At 34.1% G+C, this 20,795-nt stretch overlaps 1 pseudogene; it reads right to left on the bottom strand.

Moving 5' to 3' along the window:
* Positions 1-482: 482 nt before the first annotated feature.
* On the bottom strand, positions 483-18,845 carry LOC106982815 (eukaryotic initiation factor 4A-I-like; annotated as a pseudogene).
* Positions 18,846-20,795: the final 1,950 nt, after the last annotated feature.

Genomic DNA, 20,795 nt, shown 5'->3' with positions numbered 1-20,795 from the left:
AGGGAGACACAGAATCTGAAACAGGCTCCAGGCTCTGAGCTGTCAGCACAGAGCCCGACGCGGGGCTTGAACTCACGGACTGCGAGATCATGACCCGAGCCGAAGTCGGCTACTTAACCAACTGAGCCACCCAGGCGCCCCATATGGGTTTCTTTTTAAACTAGATTTTGCAAACACACACCCATGAAAATGGGGAAAGAAACCACGAGGTTATTCTGAGATTACTTGTAATGTCTACAATAGATATACTTCAACCATAGCTCTGTTTTATGATGCCAAACATGCTGTTCTCTTTCAATTTATAAAAAAAAGTATAAATTTGCTTTTTATATTGAAAAGTATAGCCTATATAATAAAATAAAATCAACAGAAGTCTATTTTTGGCCTCAAAAAGTGACATTTATTAAAAAAAAATGACAAGATGTCCATCCCTTGGCTCCCTTCCCTCCCCTCTCCTGCTCCTCTTCAGTGCCCCTCCCCCCTTATCCTGCCCAAGGACTGAACTCCAGGTACAGCTGGGTAGCAGGAAGCATCTCAGATGATGGTTTCAGCGACATTGGGGGGTATACATCAATGGAGGTGTTGTAGAGTTCTCATTGTCTTGAGAAATTCTCTTGTCTTCTTCTGTCACCATGTTAATAGCCACACCCTTACAGCCAAATGGTCGATCACAATTGATTCTGTAGGTACGGTTTTCCCTTTTGGTGGGAAGGTCGTAATTGAGGACTAAAGAAACCTGCTGCACATCAATGCCTCTGGCCAGCAGGTCAGTGGTAATAAATACTCTGCTAGAGCCAGAGCTGAACTCTCTCATGATAACATCTCATTCCTTTTGGTCCATATCTCCATGTTGGAGGACATGGTAAAGTCTCAAGTGTGAGTCTTCTCAGTGAGCCAATCAACCTTCCTTCAGGTGTTGATGGATATGACTGCCTGTATGATCGTCGGGGTTTCACACAAGTCACACAGTGCATCTGATTCCATTCCTCTTGTTCCATCTTGACGTAAAACTGGTGGATATCTTCCAGGATCAACTCCTCTTTCTTGACCAGAATCCAAATGGGTTCCCTCATGAACTTCTTGGTCACCTCAAGCACATTGGAAGGCATTGTAGCCGACAGCAAAACCACCATTCCAAAAGTGCTGAGCTTTTGGAATATGTCATAGATCTGGTCCTCAAATCCATGGCTTAACATTTTATCAGCTTCCTCCAGTACAAACATCTTGATGTATTTGGGATACAGGTATATCCAGTTAAGCATATCAAACACATGACCTGGGGTATGATGATATGGGGAACTTCCATCTGCAACTTTTGCACCTCAGCACACACATTGGTCCCCTCAATGCAGGCATGGCAGGAGGCACCCACGTAATTTCCTAATTCCATGACTATCTCTGTATCTGCTGATCCAACTCTCTGCTGGGTGCCAGGACCAAGGCCTGTGTAGCCTTTAGTTCCAATTCAATCTGTCACAGAATTGATATGGCAAAAGTGACTGTTTTCCCAGTCTCAGATTGGGCTTCAGTGATCACATTAACCATTGATACAAGAAAGAAGGGCTCACTGCTGGATGGCAGAAGGCTTCTCAAAGCCATAGGCATACGACACGGGAAAGGGAATCAGAGAGGTTCATGTCATCAAAGCTATCAACTGTCTCATTCCAGTTACTCTCAATGAAGCCTTTGGGGTTCTATCACATTGGGGCCATTGTCTCTGGATTGAGAATCCTGATTCGCAGGCGTGAACCTTAGAAACTCAAATCAACATCATTCTTAATTCTCTTTTTATTGAATTTAAGGAAAATAAAAACAGAAGAAATGTTCCTTAGAGGGCAGAGTATTGTTAAACATACTCTTACTTGGAATGCTATCCGAATAATTAATTACACTGTCTCATATCAGCTGAAGGTTGATATATGTATTGCCATTAAATACCAATTTTCACCTCAGTAACATTTTTCTCACATTCTCCATCAATTGTTTATTTTAAAGCGCTTTGCTAATATTGTAGATGACAAGATTGTAGGCAAATCTTATTTCACTGATTGTGAAGATTCAACTCTCCTTACTGTAGGGACATGTGTTTTTCTTCATCAATGAATTAATTTTTTTTACTAACTTTTCCCAGATGCCCATGTAACATGTAATCATTGACTTGTAAGAACTTTTTAAAAACTGTCATGTTGTAGTAGACATTTTGAATAGGGTTTTTTTTTTACATAATACATAAACATGGCAAAATTTTAGCATTACAAATGTATATGTAACACATTGTACCAGTTCCTCTCAATAAAGGCAAATGTGTTTATAAAATAATGGTGCCTATTTTCAGAAATGACAAGTTGTTTATGTATGTATATATCTACCTATTTATTTGGGTATCTCTCTAGACATAACTATTGATAGAAGTTGAATAAAATGGTATCTAAAATAACTGTCCTCATATAAATTAATTTTTTCACTTTACAATAAATTTTGAGCATTTTAAATATATGCTGATATGGACAAATCATATCAATATTAATGACAACAAAATATTCCATTCTTGATATGCTATATTTCTATAAATTATTTAATGAGCTTACTGGCATTTGAACAATACTATTCAAGAATTTGCTACCAAAAATATGTCTGCAATATATCTAAATAATCAGTGTTTTAAAATGTGTTTTGGTTAACAAATTAAACTACAACCTAGATGAAAATAATAAGGTTTGTCCTATGATATGTGTGTGTGTGTGTGTGTGTGTGTGTGTGTGTGTGTTTATTTATGGGGAAAGAGGATAAGAAGAAAAGAAGATAAAATTAAATAGGTATTAATGTCCTTGCAGAGAGTAAAACTGATCTTATTAAACTTCAACTTTTATTAGAAAATTTAAATTTAATGTTACCTGTCAAATATGTACATAAAAGTAATCAGAAAATTTGAGAGTAAAATACGTAGTTTTAAATACGTAAACAAAATGAAGCAAACTAAAATCACCAAGTGGAAAATGGAGTGTATAAAATAAGTGAATAATGACAAGTAAGACCACATAAAACCAAATATGGAATATATTCAAACTCATCAAAAATCGGTATGCATATGAATGGTTTAAGCCTACTGCTTAAAAGATACTATCTTTCTTCTTAAATCTTACCGTCTCCTCTCTAATGCCATATATTTTTGCACAATAGGATTTTAAAACAAAATGATACAAAAAGTTTAAAAATAAACAGAATGGAAAGATCCACTAAGTGTATATACCAAACTTAAAGTGGATATCATATTTTTCATATGGGAAAAACTAATCAAGATTTTGAGATGTATAGCATTGAAAAAAAATTTATATATATACATACACACACACACACACACACACACACACACACACACACATATATAATTTTCCACACAAATTGCCAACCCATTTCTGTATCCTTTTGATATAAACACATTAATATTTGATCAGTTTCTTGTGTACATTTTTCATTTTCTCTCTTTTCCCTGTTCTCAGACTTGGAAAGAGCTATTTCTTCAAGTCTCACCTCTTCATTATATTGGAGAATAGTTTTTAGAATCAAAGTCTGGTTGTTACGTATACACATTACTCTTGGGAGGTCACTGCTTCTAGATTATTTCAGTAGCAAAAACCTAGAGAATATATATATTTTAAATTACAAGTTACATTTGTATTTCTTACTCAAATTTAACAAAAAGATTTTTACCTATTTTATTTAGTACTTTTATGCTATAAAACTATTTTATTTAATGCTTTTATGCTGTAAAAACTGTTTCCAAATAAATTCAATATATTTACATTTTTTTAAAACATATATTAGGGAATAATTGTAAATTCATTTATAATACATTTGGTGTAGTTTGAAAGAATGTACTTTTTAAAAAAGTGTTTATTTTTGAGAGACAGAGAAAGAGAGAGAAAGTAATTGATCAGAGGAGGGACAGAGAGAAAGGGAGACACAGAATCTGAAGGAGGCTCCAGGCTCTGAGCTGTCAGCGCAGGGCCTGAAGCAGGGCTCGAACTAGTGAACTGTGAGATCATGACCTGAGCCACAAATTCAGACACTCAACTGACTGAGCCAACCAGGGGCCCCAAGAATGTACTTTAATGTAGCTTACAATTACATTGTCAACATTACTAACAATAAACCTATTGTTCATTTTTGATTGAAAATGTACCGAAAGTGTATTTATAGTTCTTTCTGTTTATACATGTATGTGTGTGTGTGTATAAATCTATATAAAGAACTGTGTTAAAATTACTTGAAATATTATTTATGTCTTATGTCTGTGGGGTTTTTTTGGTGTTTTTTCCAGTTTTATTGAGTTATAATTATAAATAACGTTGTATAAGACATGGATGTGTTACCTATTTAATATAGAGTTGGACTTATTTTCTAATGTTTGTGCCTAATTTTGCATTTATTTTTCCTACTTTTTAAGGTATTTCCCTACAGGTGGATGAATTTCATTTTTGGAAGTGTAAAAGAAATACGGTTCAAAGTCAAAATCATATAAATGTATTTACTTCTCCCTGTTAATTCCCTTTTTCTAAGTTTTATGTAAAATTGAGTAGTTCATATTTCATTCTTGCTCTCTTTAGAAATTAAAAATATATATACATGTTAATCTTATTTACCTTTCTTACAGAGAAGAGCAAAAGCATACTATATTGGCTTTTTCTCCTCCCCTCAACCCCCAGTTGCTCACTCTGATTTCATCACATTCTTCCTTATTCTTTCTCACAAAATGATAGATATCTTCACAGATGAGTCTACTACAATTTAGATTCTAATGACAGGATCTTTCTCTTATTTCCAATCTCAAAAATACAAAATTAACAGAATAATTAGACCTTGCATTAGTTTACCTACTGTTGAAATACACACACACACACACACACACACACACACACACACACACGTACGTATATAAAAAGATTCACACATATATACTATGGGTCTCAATCATTATATACATACTTATATGGAAAAATTCTAAAGGATTTTATGGGTTCCAAATCCATTTTCAGTATTTCATTCCTTAAAAAATAATGATAAAAAGCATGTCTATGTCAATAACATTTTTTCTGGTCTATTCTTGTTTGGTGTTTCACTGTCTGACAAGAGAGAATGTAATTCTTACAGCATTCTCATTTCTTGTTTTTTTTTTTTTTTTATACCTTGACACAAAGCATTTGTTTTTAGTTTTTTTTTTTTTTTCCTGTGCTCAAAGGGAATGGATGAAGATTCTTTTTTCCTTATATAGTCAGCTCTATTTTTTTTTTTTCCATAGTGATCCGTGTTGTTCTGTTTCTACGGTGTTCTCTGAATATACTAAAGAAATAAGATGGGGTAAAAGAATAATCCTCTAACTTGTGAGTTGTAACTAAAACTAAATCTTCATTTTCCTGTCACATAGTGTTGTACATGATAAGATATTACAAGAACTAATTCTAAAGATGCTTACAAGAATGTGCTCGAGTGCCAGCTCTTGTTCTCACTGGCTGTATTGTCTCAACCATTTTGTTTTACTTCTCTAATCTTTGGCTTTATTGTCTATAAGAGAGAGAGAACATAATAATATAATGGTTATTGTATTATATTTACATAATTATTTGTGTATTACTTTAACTTATATTTATATAATAGTATGAGTAGTAGATTATTGTTAGAATTAAATGAGATTGGGGCCTAGGTGGCTCAGTCAGATCAGTAGCCAACTGGCTCATGTCATGACCTTGTAATTCTTGAGTTTGAGCCCCCACATTGGACTTCAACACAGAGCCTGCTTGGGATTCTCACTCTCTCCCTCACTCCCTGCTCCTCTCCCCTTGTGTGTGTTCTCTCTCTCTCTCAAAATGAATTAATGAATTTAAAAAAAAAATTTTTAGAAAGAATTAAATGAGAGAATATATATCACATAGGAAATAGTCTGACCTATAAGAAATGGTCAATGTTAGAACTTATTTGTATAGTTGTTATAATAGTTATAATTAAAGCACTCTGTAAAATCTTCTGTCATTAAAAGCCAGAAAGCTACAGGGTAACTTCATGCTATAATTTAGATAAACATGATTAACATGACAATGTTTATGACATAAGATTTACTGAGCTATATTAAGATGCAAATTTTCATACAGTGTTCATTGCAAAAATAAAAGAATATTAAAGGAATATAAAGTATTGCTAAACAACATTGAAAGGTTTGTGACAATAAAAGTAATTGTGATATTCTTCATATGTGTACTTTAACACATGTATATATTTTATTTAAACAACAGGTATTAATATTACAATAAAATAGTAAATAAGTAAATAAAACACAGAAAATCATACCATGTTTTTAAATAATGGGCTTGGGAAATAATTCATCCGTTTTCTCCAAAACACAGATGTTTTTAAAAACATAAACTATTACTTATTAAGAGCATGAAAGTGATCTGCAGATGTTACATAACAACTTAACGCAAACCACGATACTTTGAAGGTGCATCTAAAGCCTTCTCAAATGAAGTATCAAGGTTACCTGTTTAAGCCATCTAAGCCATCCCCTCTCTTTGCTGACTGCACAATATTTATCTTGACAGATGTCAGCTTTATAATGCTTGTGAGAAGTTTGTGGCTTTCATTACCTGGATTTACAATAGTGTGCAACAGAGGCTTAAATTGCACATGAGCCATGACAGCTGGCAAAAACATGCCAGAGGACAACTTTGTCAAACCTAGAAAGCTCAAGAGAAGCTTAGTGGAGTGAATGAAAAACATAAAAGTTGGAGAGCCTAGAGACAAAAGAAGAAGAAGAAGAAGAGAAGGATGGCTAAGCCTCCAGATGATTGCATTGGCATTCATTATATGTGCCTATGGACAGATGAGTAGCGTTCGCTGAAATCATTCAGAATATGTGCAGAGGGTGTATTAGTTACATGTGTGTTCAGTGGATTTATGTCTATATTTTATCCTCCTACAGGTTTATAAATTGATTTGATTTGCTTCAATTTGTTTGCTTATCAGCCAATAATAAAAGAAAAACTTCTGTCTCTTAAATAATTCCCATGAAAAAAAAAATAGGTGAATAGAAACTTTCAGTTAGTCTTTGCCTCTTAGAAATTTAAGGAAAGGTGAAGATCATCATTTACCTTATTTATATCATTTATAGGAAACTGCAGTTCTTAGAAATAACAAATATTCCATGAAGTAGAGAGGCAAAAGTAAATTATGGAGCAGAGTTTATATCTCTAATTTGAAAACAATCAGAGTATTTTACTGTTGTTGTCACTGAAATATTCTCATTAAAAATAAAGTGGCAGTAAAAGTAAATCTAACTATATTCACTTTGGGGACAAAAGCAACAGTATACTTAAAATAGATATGGCCTTATTCTCTTTAAATTAAATTGAAAACAATCTAAAATATTATGACATGATACTAGTCATGATAAACAAAACTGTAATATTTCTTTTAAGAACACTCATGAGCAGATATAGGACAAATATTTCATTTAGTTTTTGGTTCCTTTGAGAGTCATTAGAAGCAACTAATAATGATATCATTCCATTTTTCTTTTCCAACACACAACACACACACACACACACACACACACACACACACACAAAGATACATACTTTTTGAGGTTTAATAATATATCAAATGCTTCATATTTATTCACAAGAGTCAGTAGCATAATATAAAGCAATAGGATTAATTTTTAAAATATATATTGGCATTCTACCTGTGTAGTTGAAAAATGGACTAGAGGGGCACCTGGGTGGCTCAGTTGCTTAAGTGTCCAACTCCAGCTCAGGTCATGATCTCACAGTTTGTGAGTTCAAGCCCTGTGTCGGGCTCTGTACTGGCAGCTCAGAGCCTGGAGCCTGTTTCAGATTCTGTGTCTCTCTTTCTCTCTGGCCCTCCCCCTCTCTGCTCTGTCTCTCTCTCAAAAATAAATAAACATTAAAAAAAATGAGTAAACTATCTCAATAATTAAAAAAGAAAAATGTAGTAGACACAGATATAAAAGTGGTATTATACACTGTCTCAGTTGTAGAGAATTTTATACCCTAATTTGTGACAGAAATCATATGCAAATAAAATAACTGGAATTATAACAATATATAAGAACTACTAGCAAAGGAGGTGAGACATGAACATATGCATTTAGTTAAGGAAAATGAATACAGCCTTTGTATTAGGATTATCCAGCAAAACAGAACCAATAGGATGTGTGTATATAGAGAAAGTGAGAAGAGAGGGTGAAGGAGAGGAAGAAATGTTAAGGAATTGGCTAACAGCACAGAGCCCAGTGGGGGGCTTGAGCCCGGGAACCTTGAGATCATGACCTGAGCTGAAACCAAGAGTCAGACGCTTACACGACTGGGCCACTCAGGCGCCCTGGTGGGTTGATTTTTTAACTTTTTTCTGAAAGATGTTGCAAGTAAAAGAAATATGGTATATATCAGATTGGGTCACTACTCACTATTTCTTACCATCAATGGATATACTCAGTATCCTATTTTGTAAAGTTGAGCTATTTATGATTATTTCACCTCAAGACATAACTAACCAAGTACACAGCACTAATTTTCACACATGCACTTAATGTTGTGACCTTTAGAACATTACATTAATGACAAATAACATAGACATTATTCTAAAAGTTTTACTTCTTTTTAAGTAATGACTTTATACCATAAATCCTAATTACATTATTAGGATGACCCAATAAAAATATACTATTCTTTTTTCCCCTGTTGATAAAAATACACTATTCTTTTTTCATGTGGAAAATTGTCACTAATTATGAAGGAAGTTTTCCAAGGATGTTTATATGTATTAAAAAATATTGCTCAAAAACTATGAAAACCCGTCTAGTTAATCAAAACAATTTGTTGAAAAACTCACTTTAAAAATTTAGGGACATTCAATAAATAAATAAATGGATAAAGAAGATGTGGGGCATGTGTGTATATACATAAATATTTATAAATCTGAATAGGAATATAAATATCTATAATGGAATATTACTTAGCCATAAAAGTAATGAGATCTTGTTATTTGCAACAACATGGATGGACATAGAGGGTATTATGCTAAGTGAAATAAGTCACACCAAGATAAATACAATTTCATTTATATGTGGAATCTTAAAAAATAAAATAAACAAAAACAGGAACAGATCCATAAATACAAAGAAAAACTGATGGTTTCCAGAGGGGAAAGTGGGAGGGATGGGCAGAATGGATGATGGGGAGTGGAAGATACAAGCTTTCAGTTAGGGAATGAATAAATCAGCATAGAGACTATTGCCAATGGTATTGTGATAGCATCATATGGTGACAGATCATAGCTACACTTGTGAGCCTAACATATACAGACTTGTCAAATCACTATGTTGTACATTTGACACAAACATAACATTGTGTGTTAGCTATACTGCAACTAAAAAATAACTCAGAAAAAGAAGAATGGGGATTTCCATATTTGATTAAAATGGCAAAACTGTTAGCAATTCACGTCTCCTAATAGATAACTATAATAACTTTTCAAATACTGCATGATAGGCAAAGTGATGCTGTTATCATGAAAAGAAGGAAAAACTGTCAGATGGCTCTATAACCTCAGTTTTATGCCTGGAGATACTTTCTGGAGTACAGCAAGTCCAAATAAAGCCGAAAATTACATTGAGCTGGAACCACAGAGATCAATGTTATGTTATTGAGGATGCTGGCTTTATGGGCCAAAAACTGAAGAAGATATTGTACAATGAAGGGCCTTCAGGAATATGCACAGGAGTTGCTTGACTTTCTAGATAAATATTAAGCTGAGAAGTTACGAGAGGAGATTTTGCAAGGCTAACCACTCCACAACCAAAGTAAAAAAATTTTTTTTTACTTTTTTTTAAAAATAAACAAAACAAAACAAATGAAAAGGAAAAGAAAAGAAAAGAAAAGAAAAGAAAAGAAAAGAAAAGAAAAGAAAAGAAACAAGAAAAGAAAACTACCAAAGAGGAGCTATTGCAGAGATATGAGCTGAACAATTGTTTGGGTTTGAATATAGCTGCTAGATGTTCAAATTCTTATAAGCTAGAGTGGAGAGATCTCATTTTACACCCCAGGCATTTGGTAAGCTCCCAGAAAGACAATACATTAAGAATAAGATTTACATAGTCCTAAAAGAAATAATCACAGACTTATCTTGGCACAATCTAGGAAGAAGCTCAAATAAATCAAGCTCATTTGCAGATTCTACCAGAATAAAATGTCACCTTGTTTTAAGACAACAAAATCTACACATTAATAGCATAACACAGCAATATTCAGTACAAAATAGCAAATTAGTGAATTTAAAAAGAGGAGAAAAACCAATCAAAAGACACAAACTCAGAAATGATGAACATGTTGGATTTTGCAGACATAGATTTAAAAGTACTTTTTACAACTATGCTTAAGGATTCAAAGGCAAGGGGAATTGAAGGAGAAAATAGAGGACCTGAAAACAATCGAACAATCAATGTGTAAGAAAGAACTGAGTGTAAATTACTGGGCTTGAAACATAAATTCTCTTGAAATCTATTCCTGGAGATTACAACATCCTATCTATCAATAATTGTTAGAAAAAGAAAAAAAATGACATATTTGACAAATTTGAATTTGAACAAATTCTAACCAAATTAATTATTTTTAAATACCTCAAAACAGAATGCATCTGCCATTGAAAGATTCACCACATATAGTGTGCATAGTGGTAATGATCAATATATAGATCAATAAAAAAGAATAGAGAGTGAAAAAATAATCACAGATTTACAGGGTGGGTTTATTTTTTTTACACAGTGCCAAGTTAGTTAAACGGAAAAATCATGGGGAATGGAAAAATGGAAAAAATGGAAAAAAAGATAGTCTTTCTAATAAATGGTGCTTAACATTGAAGACTTCTATGGACAAAACAAAACAAACAAACAAACGAACAAAACCGCTTCCTACAAAAAAAAAAAATGGGCAATTGAATAGATCATTTACAAAAGAAGATTGATGAATGGCCCATAGGCATATGGAAATGTGCTCAACATTAGTCACTCAGAAAATTCAAATTCAAACCATAATAACACCACCAAATTACTAGACTGTTAAAATCAAAATGCTTGATGATGCCTTGTGTTGGCAAGGATGTGGAGCAAATAGAACTCTCAGAGATTTCTGATCAAAATGCTCAATGATACACCCATCACAAACTTGTCAGTAAACAAATTGTGACAACCCAATTTCAGAGAATACTACTCAGCAGTAAAAACAAACAGACTTGAACATTGGAAAATGGATGAATTTCAAAAATCATGCTATGTCAAAAAAGTCAAACACAAACATGTAAGCATTATATCATTTATAAGAAATTACAGAAAAGGCAAAACTATAGGGACAAAGAAGAGATCAGTGTTTCCTAGCAGTGAGGAAGGAAAGCCAGAGTAGGCATGAAATGCAAAGGAGCCCAAGAATATATTTTAGTTGGTTGGAATTGCTCTGTATCATGATTGATGAGATAATGAATATATACAACTGCCAAAAATCATCAAAAAGTACACCTAAAGGGTGAAATTTATTGTAGTTTAATTTTTATACTGACATTTTTTTCAGCTAAAACAAAGTTCATGCAATTCAGTAGTGAGATTATACCTCTTCTTTTGTAGTATTGAAGCCCACGCTTGTCTGTGCATATTTTTTTCTTATTCCTTATCGCTTGCATGTACATGGGCTACTGATGTGCTTCTACTCTGAATAGCAATTGAATCTTCTTATCAGAGGTCCTGCCCTTGGGGTGCCTGGAGGGCTCAGTGGGTTAAGTGTCCAACTCTTGGTTTTGGCTTAGGTCATGATCTCACAGTTTGTAGGATCAAGCCCCATATTGGGCTCTATGCCAAGTGTGAAACTTGGCAAGATTTCTAAGATTCTCTCTCTTCCTTTCTCTTTTCCCCCTCCCATTTATACTCCCTCTTCTCAAAATAAATAAACATTTAAAAAAAGAGAGAACAAAAACAAACATACAAAAGGACTTGCCCTGAAAGCTGCCTGATCACATTTTACCTGTTTTACCAGATGAGTAAGCCAGCTCCTCTCTATCTTGTTAGAGCCACTATGAATTGCTACTTACACTATTTCAAGAGATCTCTGCAGGATGAACTAAAATTTTCCTACAAAGTACTTTGTCTTTATTGAACTTTGCCCCTATCGAACAATTTCTTAACTCTCCTGATTTTTACTAGAACCCTCTTAATAAATTACTTATATGAAAATGTTTATCCTTGGATCTCCACTGAAATAATCCAACCTAAGAGAAAGAAGATATATTTTGGTGCCACTCATGAGTCTTCCAGTTAAGAGAAGAACATTCAATTAGACTCAGATAAGGTTTAAAATAAAAAGGGACCGTGTTTGAGGAAGCACCTCTGGACTGTCCAGTCTCTCAAGATCTCTTATAAGTCTTTTTTCTTTATAGCAACCTAAATTTTCTCCTATTGCGTAGAGTTACCTCTACGTAGAGGGTGAATGGCAAGGAGAAGCATGAAATACAAACGTGTTAGAAGAAAACCAAATTTCACATGAAATATATAAAATATTCTGTTAGTTTTTAGGTTGGTGTCTAAGAGTTAATTTGATCTTCAGAGAGAGCATTCTATTTTCCCTGCATGGTTCAATGACATAAGCTCTACTGACTACAACAGACAAAGAATGCTGGGTATGTGGACACTAATAAAAAAAAATGCAGTCTGTGCTCAACACTCTAAACTTCCAAGCTATATACAAAGTTTGAAGATTCTCAGCACCTGGGCATTCTTCCTTAGCAAAAGATTTGCAGTATTCAAGGAAAAAAAGAAAAAAGGTAACTCAAACCATTGAGGTATTGATGAACGTATCTAGTAGAACAGAGACCTAACTGCACTTGGGTTTACACTGAAGATTGTTCGGTCCTTATTAGGAATACTAACAGGTTTGTGTTGAGTCTCCTAATATCTGAATAAGCAAAATGCATGTTCCTGTTTACTTCTTCCAAGTCCTTTCTCTCAGATTCAGGTTATATTCTCAGTGACCTGCTTATTCCCAAGTCTTTTACCTGAAGGATGAGATTTTTCTGTCATTGAACAAATATAAAACTATTAAAACTTAAAACACACATTTAATCAGATTATATCACAGAGTACAAATTTAATTGTACCACTTAAGACAAACCGTTTTTATTCTATATATCTTGAATATTTATATAGACTTGTTTATTGCTAAGGATGATAGTAATACTTATATGTAACTCATCTGTTTTTCCTTAAATAGTAAGCTAAAAATATACTCAGTATCTAATTTTAAATACCATAATAAATTAAAACTTATCAATTGTTTTCTTTCTTCTATTTTTTTTAAATGTTTCTTTATTTTTGAGAGAGACAGAGACAGAATGTGAGAGGGTTATGGGCAGAGAGAGAGGGAGACACAGAATCGGAAGCAGGCTCTAGGCTTTGAGAGGTCAGCACAGAGCCCGAAGTGGGGCTGGAATCCACGAGCTGTGAGATCATGACCTGAGCTGAAGTCAGACGCTCAACCAACTGAGCCACCCAGGCTCCCTGTTTTGTTTTGTTATCTCTTCTAGAAGATAAAAATATTATTCTACTTATAGTTTAGAAAAGAAAAATGTGGCATTCTAAATCCAACTCTAGGGGCAGAAAACTACTCAGGAAAGGTTTTAATATCTAGTCTCAAAAATGGAATTGAACCAAAAATTATACAAAATAAAGGACTAATGTGTAGAAAGAATGTGTTTATGTGAAAAAAAAATATAAAACTATAGAGATTCTAAAAGTTGACAAAGGATTCTGCAATTATAAACTCCAATAGTGATTAGACACAAAATCTCTTATAAAATCTGATTTTAAAAAAGGCATAGAGGGGCGCCTGGGTGGCTCCCTCGGTTAAGTGTCCAACTTCAGCTCAGGTCATGATCTCATGATCTGTGAGTTCGAGCCATGTCCAACTTCATCTCAGGTCATGATCTCACGATCTGTGAGTTCGAGCCCTGCATCGGGCTCTGTGCTGACAGCTCAGAGCCTGGAGCCTGCTTCGGATTCTGTGTCTCCCTCTCTCTCTGCTCCTCCCCCGTTCATGCTCTATCTCTCTCTGTCTCAAAAGTAAATAAACATTAAAAAAAAATTTTTTTAAATAAGATTAAAAAAATAAAAAAAGGCATAGAGATGATTTTCCAGGTTTATGTAATAAACCTGTATATGCATAGGTTTGCATGTATACACACACACACGAAAATGGTCACACAATATTCTTTTTTCTCTTTCTGTGTTCTCTCTAGAGTAGTATCAGTGTCTTCATTTTTCCTTTAGGTACAAATAATTCTAAGCACCTGAACAGGCTGAACATTTGAGGTATATTTGAAAAAAAAATCCTTTTGAAGAAAAAAATGTTTGCGAAGACATACCAATAATCAGCACGCATCTATAGTGTCTCTCACTAAATATCTTAATGCATTGTCTATTTTGATAAATAGAAACATTTGTGTTTTTTCAATCTGAAACATCATATGTCATAGTTATCAAACATACTTGATTTAAAATTTCATGTGCTAGGGAGGCTTGGGACAGAGCGAGAGAGTATTAGACTTTGAGTAGAGTTACTTAGTATCCATAGTTGTCATGATGCAGTGAAAGTCATTATTAAGCTATTAGCTAGGCTGTGAGAGAGAATTACAAATAATGTGGGAAGAAAATTGTTTTGAAGAGAAAATGAATTAATGGTTGGGTCAACAAGATTAAGAATCAGAGAAAGGTTTGGATATCATAGCTTCATAAAGCTCCAGTGTGATAGCGTCCCCTCCTAAGGGGAAAAAAAAAAAAAAGGCAACCTGACTATACCGTATGTGACAACATCCCTCACTACCTTGGAACATGAGACCACTTAATCAGACTACATGTGTGTGTATGTGTGTGTGTAGTTACCATATATGGGAGACATAAAAGTAAAAAAATATATGTATAAAAACTATGCCACGTGGCGTTCCGAGCTCAGTTCGGGTACAAACCCAACTGAGTAGTGCTGGCACAAATAAAGTTGCTTTCTAAAAAAAACAAAAACAAAACAAAACAAAACAAACTTGGTGTCAATTCTCTGTGCAAGAATCCTGCTACACCAAAGTAGTGAGTCAATAAAGCCAATATTTTAGATTCGTAATTTTCAAGAATTGTGAGCAAGTATATCACAAGTCTGTATTGAAATAACATAATTTTTAAAGCAGTTTTAAGTCATTTATTTTATCTAAGTCCATTATCTTGATATTTGAGATACTTCGCAATATTTTACATTTTGTATTCAAGGCTTTTGGAAGTCTCATTTCTGTAACTTTACTAAAGCCAAATTTACTCATGAGACTAAATATAGAGGAAAAGGAAAGCCCGGGCGGTGCCTTGTTTTAATGATCAAACATTCTGGATAATTGAAATGTTTAATTTGAAAGAGAAAGTTGATGGGTAGAAACATTCATGCAGCGGTCACAAATACGTGAATGAATACATGCCAAAGAGTAAAATAAATTCAGCAATTACTGTGCACAGCATTTTGAATACTATGATGTTTAATAAAAGGTAAAAGAAATGTAGAAAACCTATACATTTTTAAAATACATATTCATAATGAAAATACTAATTTTTAAAACTAATTTGGCTCTTTCTGAGTTCCATTTTTATGTATTGTCTATATAAATGGCCTACACACAACTTACTTGCAAAATAGGTTATTAATTTATTATCAGAATGTAATTGATTCATTATTTGCATAAAGCATGCGAGTTGTGCTTATAATCTATACTAACGCAGCTAATGTTAAATAGCTGGTTGTACAATAGCCATACTGCTGTTAAAATGTGTTGATATATAAAGAAAATATCCATTAAACTTTCTAACATTTGTGTAAATTAAGTCTACTATATGAGCTATACAAAGGCACAAATTACCATCTAAGTTGTTTTACCAATCAGATTTCTGAGGTAGCATTGCAAAGCAGCTCTGTTACTTGGAAAATTAAATGTAAATGTTCTCCTTCATGAGAACATTCATCTCCTTCATGATCTCCTTTTATGATCGAACAAACAGGGCAGCAGATAGGTCTAAAGATTGGGTCTAAAATATATTTTCTAGAAGTAATAAAAAGTGCAAGTCTCACAATGACATGAGCACTTATGCCATCCAGTACATTTTGTGCTTTTGTGCTATGTACTTAACAGTGTTATTTTTATGAAATACAAAGATTTTCTCTATCGTCAGATATATAGTATCATGAAATGCTTTAAAATATCACATAGAATAATGATTGTTCCTGTGTTTTGCCAAATACTTGGATAAAAACTTTTAAAGTGCAGTTAATCATGCAACTGTTATTAAGCAGGTGGCAATTTGGTATCACGCAGATAACCATCTGGCTGACTACGATTTCAAACTTTTCACAGGTCTCCATAGCATGTAAATGTGTCAAAGATTCTCAGCACTTTTGAAAAAATGGCTTTGCTGTCATATTTTAAATACAGTGATACACAAGTTAGAGTGTATGACTCTATGATAGCTTTATAAAATATTTAATAAATATTTACCAGGTTTCATGGAGACTTTTCTCTTGTTATTTCGCACATATGATTTCTTAGAAAATGGACAGTTTGTTTTCTGTAATTGTATTCTATGTGTGTTTAATTTCTCTTCACTTCTTGCTTTCGACTTATTCCACATGCATCAGTGGCCACCTTAATGTTAAAAATACTTATACAGTTTCAAGGACTGACTACTATCCCCTAAATAATTTATACTTAACATATCATAAAATATTTATCCTTCTATTTCTGGAAAAGACCTTTTATTTCTACCACTTAATGTCTAATTGTAAAATAATATATATTCATTATATATTTTATATAATCATTTATATAATACATGCAACATACATTTTATGAATAGAATATGTATATATGTATACATATAACATTTATATATAATATTTCACATAATATACATTACATGTATAATAATATATTGTACATATGCCATATATGTGTGTGTGTGTATAATTTATATGTATGTAAAATCACCACCAAAAATTTGAGAATATAAAAGACAGAGAATATAAGTTAGCAGTAACACTAATGAGAAATAACCACAATTAAGTTTCTGGAAATATACACACAAATAAGGTATTATTTGCACATATATGCATGTGTACACACACAAAAATACATACACATCAATTTTGAGCCAATTTAAGCTCATAAAATATATATTGTTTCAGAATGTGTTTTTCAAGTTTTTATTTAACTTCCAGTTAGTTAACATACAGTATAATTTTAGTTTCAGCAGAATGTACTTTTTTACTTAAAATTTTGAGATTATTTTGCAGTAAGAATTCTTTGGAACTATGTTTTATCCACCTTTAAAGGGAAATATACAAGTTACTATTTGTAGGTGGCTATTGAACATTTAGAAATATTTTTTGAGTACTTTTCATATTCTTTACAAGGCTATGGAGGCCGAATTTATAATGTCAAAGTAAAATGGACTTTTCACACAATACACGTTTCAATTTAGAAAACGCCTTCCTCCCTTACTGATTATCTGCATATTTTAAGTATGTGCCATTCTCCTCCAATAAAGTATATATTCTTCCACATGAGAAATGAGTTATGTCTCATTCATCTTTTCATTCTTTTGTGAAGTCTATATTGATTGATGGTTTTATTAAATTAAAAAAAAAAAAACACCCTGATCTAGTTGTTGAATTTTTGTATATAGATGAGAATCAGATACATCCTATTTTGTTTCCTTATTTCAAGTATCATCCATGAGTACCTGTTTTTGGTTTTTATTATTTCAAGTGTAATCCACGAGTACCTGTTTGTATTTATTGTGAAGCTAACAAAATTGTTTCTGTTCATACTATTTTGCTAATCTTATTGCGTCTGTTTTTAAACAGTGAATAGTTGCTATTTTTAACTATTATTATTTTTAAACAGTGGATATTTACTATGTTTGGTAAGAATCAAGGACACTATTATACTAAAACTGAGATAACATTAGGGGTCAAGGAAGATGGCAGAATCAGAGGATCCTGAGGTCACTTTGTCCCACAGACATACTGAGGCTACAGGTATATATAATGTAACTCACTCTGAAAGTGATCTAAAGACTAGCTGAACAGCACTTCCACAGCTAAAGATAAAGAGAAAGCCACATTGAGAAGGGGAAGTGGGGAAGAGACATGGTTGGAACCCAACCCCTCTGTGCAGTGACCCACATGCAGGAGAAATATCACAGGTATGGAGGTTCTCCCTGGGGAGCAAGGAAATCAAACCCTACATCAGGCACACCCTACCTTGGGGATCTGCACTTGGAAGACAAGCCCCATAATGTCTTTGAAAATCAATGGGACTTAACTCAAGGAAAGCAAAAATTTACAGGAAACTCAGATTCTGCTCTTAATGGGCCAGCACACTGTATCACTTAATCTGAGACCCAGCACAGAGGCCGAAATTTCAAAGGACCTAGGTTATAAGTGAAGGAGATTTATTGACTAATTTTAAGATGTACTGGAGGGACAGGGAACTGTAGCAGCTTTCTCCAGGAACGGAAGTCTTGTTGGGCACCGTTTTCTTGCCCTCCTTCGGCGTAACTGGCACTTTCCATTTACCTTGGGAGTGCTGCTTGCCCACCCCAGTGTTTCTGTGAAAATCCACCCCAATGAGAAAACACACCTTTGCAAAGAGAATACCTCCTGCCACACCCAGTGGGCAGCAACAGTCAGGACCAGTATCCCCTCCATAGTGACTACCACCCCACTACACTCGGCGGATAGCCCTGGCCAGAACCAGTGCCACTACAAAACACATTCTGCCTCAGGGAGGGGGTTATAATGCTGCCAACATGTACCCCTGTCAACAGTTGCAGCCAAGGCTCTCCATTAGCTGTACTAGGAGATAATCCACCCACCAGCCACAGGCGGGCCTCTAGCCAGCACACCAAGTCACAATCCATCAATACACCCAGTCAGGCTGGGGGCCGGCCCTGCCCACCAGCAAGCCTACTGCAGGTGCAGCTGGGCCTCCTCGACAGCTGTGCTTGGAGGCCTTCCCTGCCAACCAGTATACACAGTAGTCATAACCATTCACTGCAGCCCACTAGGCTGGGGCCAGACCCACATGTCGGCATACTGCACACGTGTGCAGCAGTCACAGCCCAGTCACAGCAGGAGGGTATGCAAGCCTACACAGAAGGCACTCCTGGAGCACCTGATTCTGTACTACTGGGCCCCACAGTATACCTTATATCTAAGTGCACAATCTTGAAGACCAGGAGACATAGCTGAGCTACCTAATACACAGAAACAAACATGGAGAGATAAAACAAGGAGACAGAGAAATATGTTTCAAACAAAAGAATAATAAAAAGTCTCAGGAAAAGAAGTAAACAAAATAGAAACAGCCAAACTACCTGATAAAGGGTTCAAAGTAAGTGTCATAAAAATGTTCACCGAACTTGAAAGAAGAGTGAATAAACTCAGTGTGATCTTCAACAAAGAGAACAAAAATATTAAAAAGAACTAATCAGAGTTGAAAAAATATAATAGCTAACATGAAAATAGACTAGAGGGACTCAACACTAGATTAGAGGATGTAGAAAAGTGGATCAGCAATCTGGAAGATATGGTAATAGAAAGCCACCCAACTGAACAGAAAAATTAAAAAAAATTTAAAAATGAAGATACATTAAGGGACCTGTAGGACATCAGCATACTAACATTCACATTTAAGACATCCTAGAAGGAAAAAAAGACAAAGCGGCAGAAAACTTGTTTGAATAGCTGAAAACTTCCCCAACCTGGGGAAGGGAACAAACATTTAAGAGCAGCACAGTGAGCTCAAAATGAGATATACCCAAGGAGGTCCATGCCAGAAACACAATAATTAAAATATCAAAGTTTAAGATAAAAAATGAGTTTTAAAAGCAACAAGAAAAAAAGCAATGTGTTATATATAATGGAAACTTCATGAGGCTATCAGATGATTTTTCAGCAGAAACTTTACAGGCCAGTAGTGGGGGTGGGGGGCAAAATACAGTCTAAGTGCTGAAAGGAAAAAAACAAAACAAAACAAACCCACTAAACCAAAAATACACGACCTGGCAAAGTTACCATTCAGAGTTGAAAGAGAGATAAAAAGTTTCCCAAAGGTTAAAGACCTCCATCACCCCTAAACCAGCCCTATAAAATGTTAAAGGGACTTCTTTAAGTGTAAAAAACAACAACAACAACAACAACAACAACAACAAAAAACGGCCATAACTGGAAGAAAATTACGAAAGGAAAATATTTCACTGATAAAAGCAAGCATATAGTCAAGGAAGTAGATCAAACACTTATAAAACAAACTAGAATAAGCCTTAAAAGAAAATAAGTAGTAAAGTCAATCATGTCGACAATAATTAAAGAATATAAAAATAAAAAGATGTAAAATAGGACTCATATACACAAAAATGTGGGAGGGGGATTAAAAATGCAGTGCTTTTAGAATGTGTTTAAACTTAAGTAAGCATCAACTGAATATAGACTGCTATATACAAGATGCTATGTATAAAACTTATGGTAAGCACAAACCAAAAACCTCTAATAGGTGCACAAAAAATAAAGAACAGAAAATCCAAGCATAACACTCAAGAAAGTCATCAAAACACAAGAGAAAAAAAAAGAGGAAAAAAAGAAAAGGGAAAGAACTAC

Source organism: Acinonyx jubatus, chromosome C2, assembly GCF_027475565.1.
Source record: "Acinonyx jubatus isolate Ajub_Pintada_27869175 chromosome C2, VMU_Ajub_asm_v1.0, whole genome shotgun sequence".
Lineage (NCBI taxonomy): Eukaryota > Metazoa > Chordata > Mammalia > Carnivora > Felidae > Acinonyx > Acinonyx jubatus.
This window is presented reverse-complemented; position numbering and strand designations above follow the sequence as displayed.